The sequence below is a fragment of the Mercenaria mercenaria genome, chromosome 18 (genome assembly GCF_021730395.1).
Source record: "Mercenaria mercenaria strain notata chromosome 18, MADL_Memer_1, whole genome shotgun sequence".
In the NCBI taxonomy this organism is placed as follows: Eukaryota; Metazoa; Mollusca; class Bivalvia; order Venerida; family Veneridae; genus Mercenaria; species Mercenaria mercenaria.
In genome coordinates, this window is record NC_069378.1 from 40,876,150 (window position 1) to 40,884,090 (window position 7,941).

General features: G+C 33.2%; 1 long non-coding RNA gene across 1 annotated transcript; it reads right to left on the bottom strand.

Moving 5' to 3' along the window:
- Positions 1 to 1,869: 1,869 nt before the first annotated feature.
- Positions 1,870 to 6,643, bottom strand: LOC128550739 (uncharacterized). Its single transcript, XR_008368412.1, has 3 exons — positions 6,615 to 6,643; positions 4,990 to 5,066; positions 1,870 to 2,172 (listed from the first exon to the last, which is right to left on the bottom strand). It is a non-coding gene; the product is annotated as an uncharacterized LOC128550739 (long non-coding RNA).
- Positions 6,644 to 7,941: the final 1,298 nt, after the last annotated feature.

Consider the following 7,941-nt stretch of genomic DNA (forward strand, 5'->3'; position numbering starts at 1 on the left):
AGTATTTCGACCTTACACAGACGCAATAAATATCTTCTTAATCTCATTCCAGATATTGAATTATTATTTGCATTCATGCTGTAAATATCGTACTCTGTTAGTTCCATTCACATTTTATATACAAGACAGGTACTGCTGGGCTGATTGTAATGCAATAACAACGAAGCGCTGTTAGATGTAAATAACGACTGTATTTGATTTAGATATGAATTGTTTTGTCTGATCGTTATCCAACAAAATCATCAAATGTTTTCCACTACTTGCAATAGAAATAGGCTTGTAGGCTGTATTCCCAGAACAATGAGTAAAATTTCTGCAAACAAAACGCCGTGAAAAAATATTTGTTTCATATAGCTCAAACGAAAGAAATTATTGATGTCATGATGTGTGAGCGTATGTGTGTAATAGATTGACATTCGTTATAATTCATCATAATATTATAAATTTGCAACAAAGATAATGTTTGAATTTCTAACATTTATATATTCATTTGTTTTTGATATTTAAAGAATATGTAATTTTAGACTGATAAGATTGCGAACATTTTGTAATGGAATGTACTTCCAAGATTTTGTTTTAACACATTCTTGGAAGACATATAATCCAATTGATAAATTTATAAGTTTTTACCGGAAAATTCCTAACACATATACCATCAGTGGAAATTATTATTAAAGGCAAACAATACATAAGTAGTTTTAAATACACTTCTGTGTCACTGAAATTCAGATTTTTTTTAATTGTCTAAAATCGCGTATTAATAAAGGCCCGAATACAGTCAAGATAAAATGGCATTGGCATGTTCTGTTTGTGAGCCGAGCTAACCAGTTACAGTGCAGCAACTATCACCTTGTCATGTAATAGTTATATTGTAAGGCATCAATTTCCGTCACACAAAATGTACCTAGTTTGAAGTGATAAGATTTTTATTGATAAGTTTAAAATTTATTGTTTATGGGAAATTTCACGGCAAGATAATAAAATTTGCAGTGGCCCGTCTTGTCATTAACGTTTTATTTGAAATTTATTAGAAGATTTGTAACAAATATGTATTATTATATTTGTTAAATTTATTGACTTTTCTGCAACAACCTTACTGAATGATTAAATATTTATGCGAACTTACGCGGAAATAATAAATATTACTATCAGGGTGTCGATTGCTGGATATGTAATGATAAAATACTAGTAGTTAACATGCCCATAGAGGATCCGCTCATTTGGTTGTTGGTACAAATTCGCTTAGAGATACATGTACACACGAAAGATAATTCAGTTGCCAAGGAAATGATAGGATCTGTTTGCAGTTTGATAAGTGGTCCGGGAAGCAATGTGCGTACTTCGTTTTATATTATCTTGCCTGAAAAAATGCTATGTGAGTCTCTTTTATTTTCATCATTCGAACTGATATGGCAGACATTGAATCCACTTTAGGTTAGACACTGCTGTAGACTTCACCATTTTGACTTCTATTGTACAACTTTGGCCTAGTCTTCATTCTCTGTCAGGGGACCCATTGATCTATCTTATTCTATTTACGACAAAAGAAAAAACACTTTTTATAACAGCTTAACGTGTGGTTACAGATCCCTACTGTTTAATTGTAGATAGACCCCAATCTCATTGTCTCACATTTTTTCCTTGGGCCACTTTTAGACTGTTACCGTTGTATGTTTTTAAATTACAAAAAGTAACGTCCGGATAATCATTCTATCTATAATGGTTTCGCAATGCTTTTGGATATTACATTCTCGCCATTTAGCTCTCATGAATTTCGCTCATACTGTTTTCCCTACAAAATATAAAAAAAAATACAATTAAAAGTCAAAGCTCATTTTTCAGACCATTAAAAAAAATGGAAACAAAACGTAAGAGACATAAGCTTTATTTGCCAAACGTGTCAATTCCTTACTTTTCATTCCGATACATATGTAAGAAGACAAGTTAAGAATTTATATGTTGGACCAAGAAGCATATCAAATGATACATTTTATGACTTAATGCCACAGCCCAAGATACAGCTAGCTTCGGTATTAAAGACATTCTTGCCATCGTTGGAATAGCAGCCCTTTTTCTTTACACATTTTTCCTTTTTTCTGTTGTACGTCCAAATTTCTTGCTTGAGTGCATTAGGACAGTTGACATTATACTCCTTTGCATCCTGGTTACATTCTGTAAAACAAATAAAAGACAGGGTTATAAAGGGGTATGAAAAGTGTTGAATAATTCTGTAACTTATTTATAATTTCAAATGATGTTATCTTGTATACATTTCACAATCAAACATGACGAATGATTGCAATTTGTTGTATTTCCGACGTCTTTAGATATTTACGGTTCTACAGTGTCGCTGTACCCTTAGAATAATATTATAGTAAATTCAAGACGAAAAATGTCACAAATTGACATACGGGCCTTATTTTATATGTAGTGTAAATGCAGGTATTGCATCATCTTTTTGTAAATTTTTGAGTTATTGAGGTAAATGTCAGATTTCACGCATGAAATACCTCTCATGTTTTTCTGTATTTCATAACTTAAATTTCCATGTAAATTTCATTGAATTCTGTTCAGTAATAAGAAAGTTGATATTTTATAAACTTCAGTAATTTATGTTTTTATCCCCAAAACCACTATAATGGGCCTCAAATTGTCAATTTAAATTCGCGCCAAAGTAGTTAGATTCCCCGGCTATATCGTGAATCCCGTGAAAATAGAAATAGTAAGAGTCCACGGCTTAGCCGTGAATCCTATGAAATTTAGTATTTGGCGGGACATTATCCTTTAAATAGACTGGACTAGATATGCCTTGCGCACACCACCTTACGACTTTATAGACGAATCTATGTCTGAATTATTTTCTTGCTAGAAATTTATGCTCGATCGAGGTAAGAAATTTATTTGTTAGATTTTTGTATGATTTTTGCATTACGAGTTTTATTTGGTAAATTTTTGTTCATTCTACAGAATTCTGTAACATTTACTTTTCGGCATGTGATTTTAGCTAGTTTCGGTATGTCAGGATGATTTATTAAATTTTTCAGACTTTTGTAAATTATTTGGAAAGAGGAATCTAAAATGTTTCATTTATATAAGATGTAAAATTTGTACTGAAATTTGTAACATGATATTTATAAAGTACTTTGTTTCAAAAACTTATGTCAAACATTTTTGTTAATTATGGAACGCCATTACTGCATTGTATTGTTATGTATAAATCTATATGGCAAGTCTAGTGCCATGTTTGTAATATATTATTGTAATTTGTAATTGTGTGCCAGTCTATAGCACATCTAATTAATGTCCGTTGTAGTGTATGGCATTTGATATTATATGGATGCCAACTATGATATAACGTTTGATTTATATTGAATTTTGTTAATTTGTAGTTGTAAATAATAGCTGCAGTTTATCATGTCCGTATCTATAATGTTTCATCATAAACTTTTCATATCTTTTTCATACTTTAACTTTAATCTTTAAGTAAGTAATCTTTGTAATAATGGAAGTAATAAGTGACGTATTTTAATCATGTGACGTTTGAACTTAGTAGCACATATATTTTGTATAAGTAGCACGTATTATTTATGGGAGCCTACGGAGGTATGGTGTACCCAAAGGAGCAGTTTTATGCCCTGACTTATTTGTTTTGCTATGGTGCTTACCATATGTTATATATTTTAGCTTCTTCCGCCAGACGATTTTTCCTGGTGATGTCATAACCCGGAAGTACAATGCCCGAGGTTCACTTGTCTTCACTCGCCTGGATGTGATATTCCCAGCGCAGAGCTTTCGTCCCATGGTTGTGCCGTAAACCGCAAAGACGATGATTTTTGTTATCCTCTGAAGTCAGCTCAGGGATGCAATCACCTACCACCATAGGGAGCCAACACGGAATCAACGTATTCACGGTTTAAAGGGACTGTATTTTGAATTTAGAAGCTATATTTTGTTTGTGCTACTTAAAGTTCACAATTACATTAAAGACCTGTGTCACGTCAGATTAGAATGGACTATAAGAACTTTTGTATCTAGAGATACTGAACTTTCTTTTTTTTCTTTCTTATAATCAGTTTTTTTTTTCTTTTCATATCTATTCATTGTTAATAATCATCTTTTGTAAATAAATTTGTAAATATTGTAAAGGGTGTTGATTTGTTCTGATGGTTACTGTCGCCGGTACGGCCTTTCCTGTCACATGAAAAAATTAAATCCTTCTAAGTATTATGGAAAAGTTTTATAAGTATTTTATTGAAATGCATAATTCAAACAGTAATAAAGACTGAGACAGTACTTCACGTGTTTCAGATCAAGATATCATCTTTGTATTTGTCAAATAGTTATGTGTTATCTTTTTTTCTTATTTTTGTTGATTTTGGTGGCGTGGGAGGGGGTGGAGGCGCTGAAGATAACCCAATTAATTATCTCTGTAAATGGTATGAAAGGGGTCGGAGAGCCACCCATCTATCTACCTTACAATATAATTTTGTAGAATATATATAATGAATCTCAGCAAAAAAGAAATGTTCATATACATACACATAAACGCGAAATTTAATATAAAATCTAAGTCTACTTAAAAATAAAGAGGGCCTCAGTGGCCGAATGGTGAAGGTCCCTGACTTCAAAGAACTTGCCCCTCATCGAAGTGAGTTCGAGCCACACTCGGGGCGTTGAGTTCTTCACGTGAGGAAGCTATCCAGCTCACTTATGGAAGGTCGGTGGTTCTACCCAGGGGCTCGTTCGTAATGAAATAATGCATGGAGGGGTCTTCCTGGGGTCTTTCTCCACCATCAAAGCTGGAAACTTGACATATGACCAATAATTAAGTCGGTACGATGTTAAACCAACAACAAATAATATATAAAGATATGGGGAATTTCTCAGACGATAGATCTTTTTTTCAGAAATCATTTTTTCTTGAATCTGTTATTCATAGAAAAAGCATGATAAAATATTCCTAAAACAGTTAGAAATCTTATCACTTACGACTAAATAAAGCCGATGTTACGGTTGCGATTGCGAGCAGAAGAATGACAACTTTCAGCATTGTGAAAATCTTGTTTCTGAAAAGATAAAATGATTCCTGCATAAAACACTTCAAAAAAAACATTTTAAAACTTGGTAATGTTAAAAAATAATATTGCAATTTTAAATAACCGTACACTGATAATTGCTTTGTTAGCCACTTAGAAAATCTTGTTCTTAACTAGGCGGGGGCCCATGGCCGAGTGATTGAGGTTGATGGCTTTGGCTCACTTGCCCGTACTTGTTTTGCATCAAGACCCATATCAAAATTAATGTCAGGTAGTCACAAAGTAAATGGCCACGTTTGAACAAGTTAAACTTTGACAACTAGGAATCAAACAGACTCGAGTAATATGTCACCATTCCTCAGCTTTTCATAGATTTAGTTCCACTTTGTAATATTTAGATAAAATATCCTAGTATATAATGTATGTCGAATCATTACCCTGGAATATATCGATCTATGTCAACAAGAGCACAGCTTTTAACATTTATTGGGGCAACTTGAATGTATGCTTATTCTGAAAAAAGGAAAGTTTTATGAATCTAACAAACAGCAGTTTTATACCATGGCTGTTAAAAAGTAACGCGGACTTTATCGCTAGCTTTTATATAATTTAACGAAGCAAAACATTAAATACACCATAATGATTTGCAATCCTTCGATGAGGATTATACAGTCATACAGTTAGGAGTAAGCCACCTCGAAAACAGTCACTTACAGTACCCCGGCGCACGATGATCATATTTCAACGACGTTAACAATGTCGTGACCTTATCCAAATGCTTTCATTAAGTTTGCATTAATTCATATCTGTATATTTCTTTAATTAATTCTAATAAACAAAGCGTTAGTCAAAACAAGTTGATTGGTTCGAATGCTGAAAACAGTATGAACACTTATGCCAAACATCTCGGTCTAGGTGCGCACCATGAGCGGTTGGTCTTTATCCAAGGCGTCATAGATGGGCGTCAACATCGAACCACGGATGTCTCTTTCAACTTTTGCTTTCTTTTAGCAATTTTGGATATTTGCGAATCGTTTGTACGATTTGAAGACCAAGACACAGAATGTCTTCTGCTGTACCAGTATATTAATTTCAGTTTGCGTTTGCCAATGAAACGTCTGATTATTTATGCGAGCCGATAACGACTCTACGTGTGTGTTCAACAGTAAAGTTATTTCTGCCTCCGACGTCCGAATGACGCTATACTTTCAATCTTTGTCGTTTTGGCATGTTGCTGCACACTGGCGTATTTTCGTATTTTTGACGGCATTATCTGTTGAATTCAAATAATTACAGATGAAAAAGCGACTGCGCCAGTTACTCGTAGCTATGGTAATCAAAACGGGTTACGCACTTCACATGCCATTAAAAATGTTACAAAGAATGTACCCCGAATTACACAAAGATTTGCAAATTACAATTATATATCTCATATTGCACCATACACAATAGGCGGCTTTTGACTGCGATTTTTAACAGCCCTCGTATATTTTTGTACAGTTATAAGATGTCAAAAAGTTAAATGATAAAAAAAGCAATCAAACAGATCTACTGTAAATAGAAACAATAAATTCATACTTGCTTTGTTTCAGCAGAGGCAATTCTCTTCCAGCAGAAAAAAGTGACAATAGAAAAGCTTAGTATTTATAATGTTTGAGAACCCTTGAGGCGCCGAAAGATCACATCAAAAGCTACAGATGTCGCGGACATTCCGTGTTTTATATTGCCCAGCGGTCTTAAGCTAAACACTGCTATATATCATTGTCATTCTGGACAATTATTCTCCGATATAGTTGTTAGGATTTATTTATCATTTGAAATTGCTTCAAGCAAAACTATGAGCTCTGTTCTCAAAAAGAATATATAAAGATAAATAAATTATTACTGATTTGTTATCCGCAAGCAATATAACATTTTCAGCGCTTTGAGTGTAAGGACATATGTTTCCCATCACGGCATTTCACTTTTGCGATCACTCTTCTACGTATATGTCCGCGATACGCTGTGCCATGTGACACCCCCCCCCCCCCCCACCCCACCCCGTACAAGCCAGATCAAATAATATTTCTAGCCTTCATAATGTATTGTACATGTAAAACCCAGTTTATTTTCCTAGGGTTTAACTCGTCATCCTGTCTAACACTATGTATATATATATATATATATATATATATATATATATATATATATATATATATATATATATATATATATATATATATCTTATTTTGTGTTACATTTTTAAATGGTATTCTATTATGTCATATTGTTGTGTTTAAAAAGTCTTACTAACTGTATATACAAAAAGTTTGTCCCGTCGTTGGTTCCTCATACTTCAGTCTTAGTCGTAGGAGTTTAACTAAGTGTAGGCTTATTCGTTTGTCTATAAATTGTATGTATCTGTATATTTTAAAATGGTTTTTAGTTCTTGACCCTCTTAAATGAGGCGTGTGGCCTAAATATTTATATTTACTTAAAATTTCCAATTCTTTACTTTTATAAATCAATCTAAAACTTCTTTTTAGTCAACCCCCTTTCTAAAAGCATGATATTTTGTATTCTTCGCGTTTGCCGTTTACTTCCATCTTTTACAATAGACTGTTTTACTCAATGCTAATTCCTTAACAACGAGAAACAATTTTAGCGCATGCGTACTCTACATAGGGCAAAAAGTCATGTCTGCACAATATAAATTACGTTAGAATAGTACTGTATTTCAATCTATTCGATCACTAATGAGTTTGTTTTTATAGTAACTATCCACTGAATGACAAAGGAAAATATATATAGATCTTTGCCAACCCACAGCTGATATAGTTTAACTAATGCGCATTATCTTTGATGAGTTTGGATTAATAAACATTTTTTTTTCAGCAATGTTGTTCTCGACAAATTCAGGTTAACA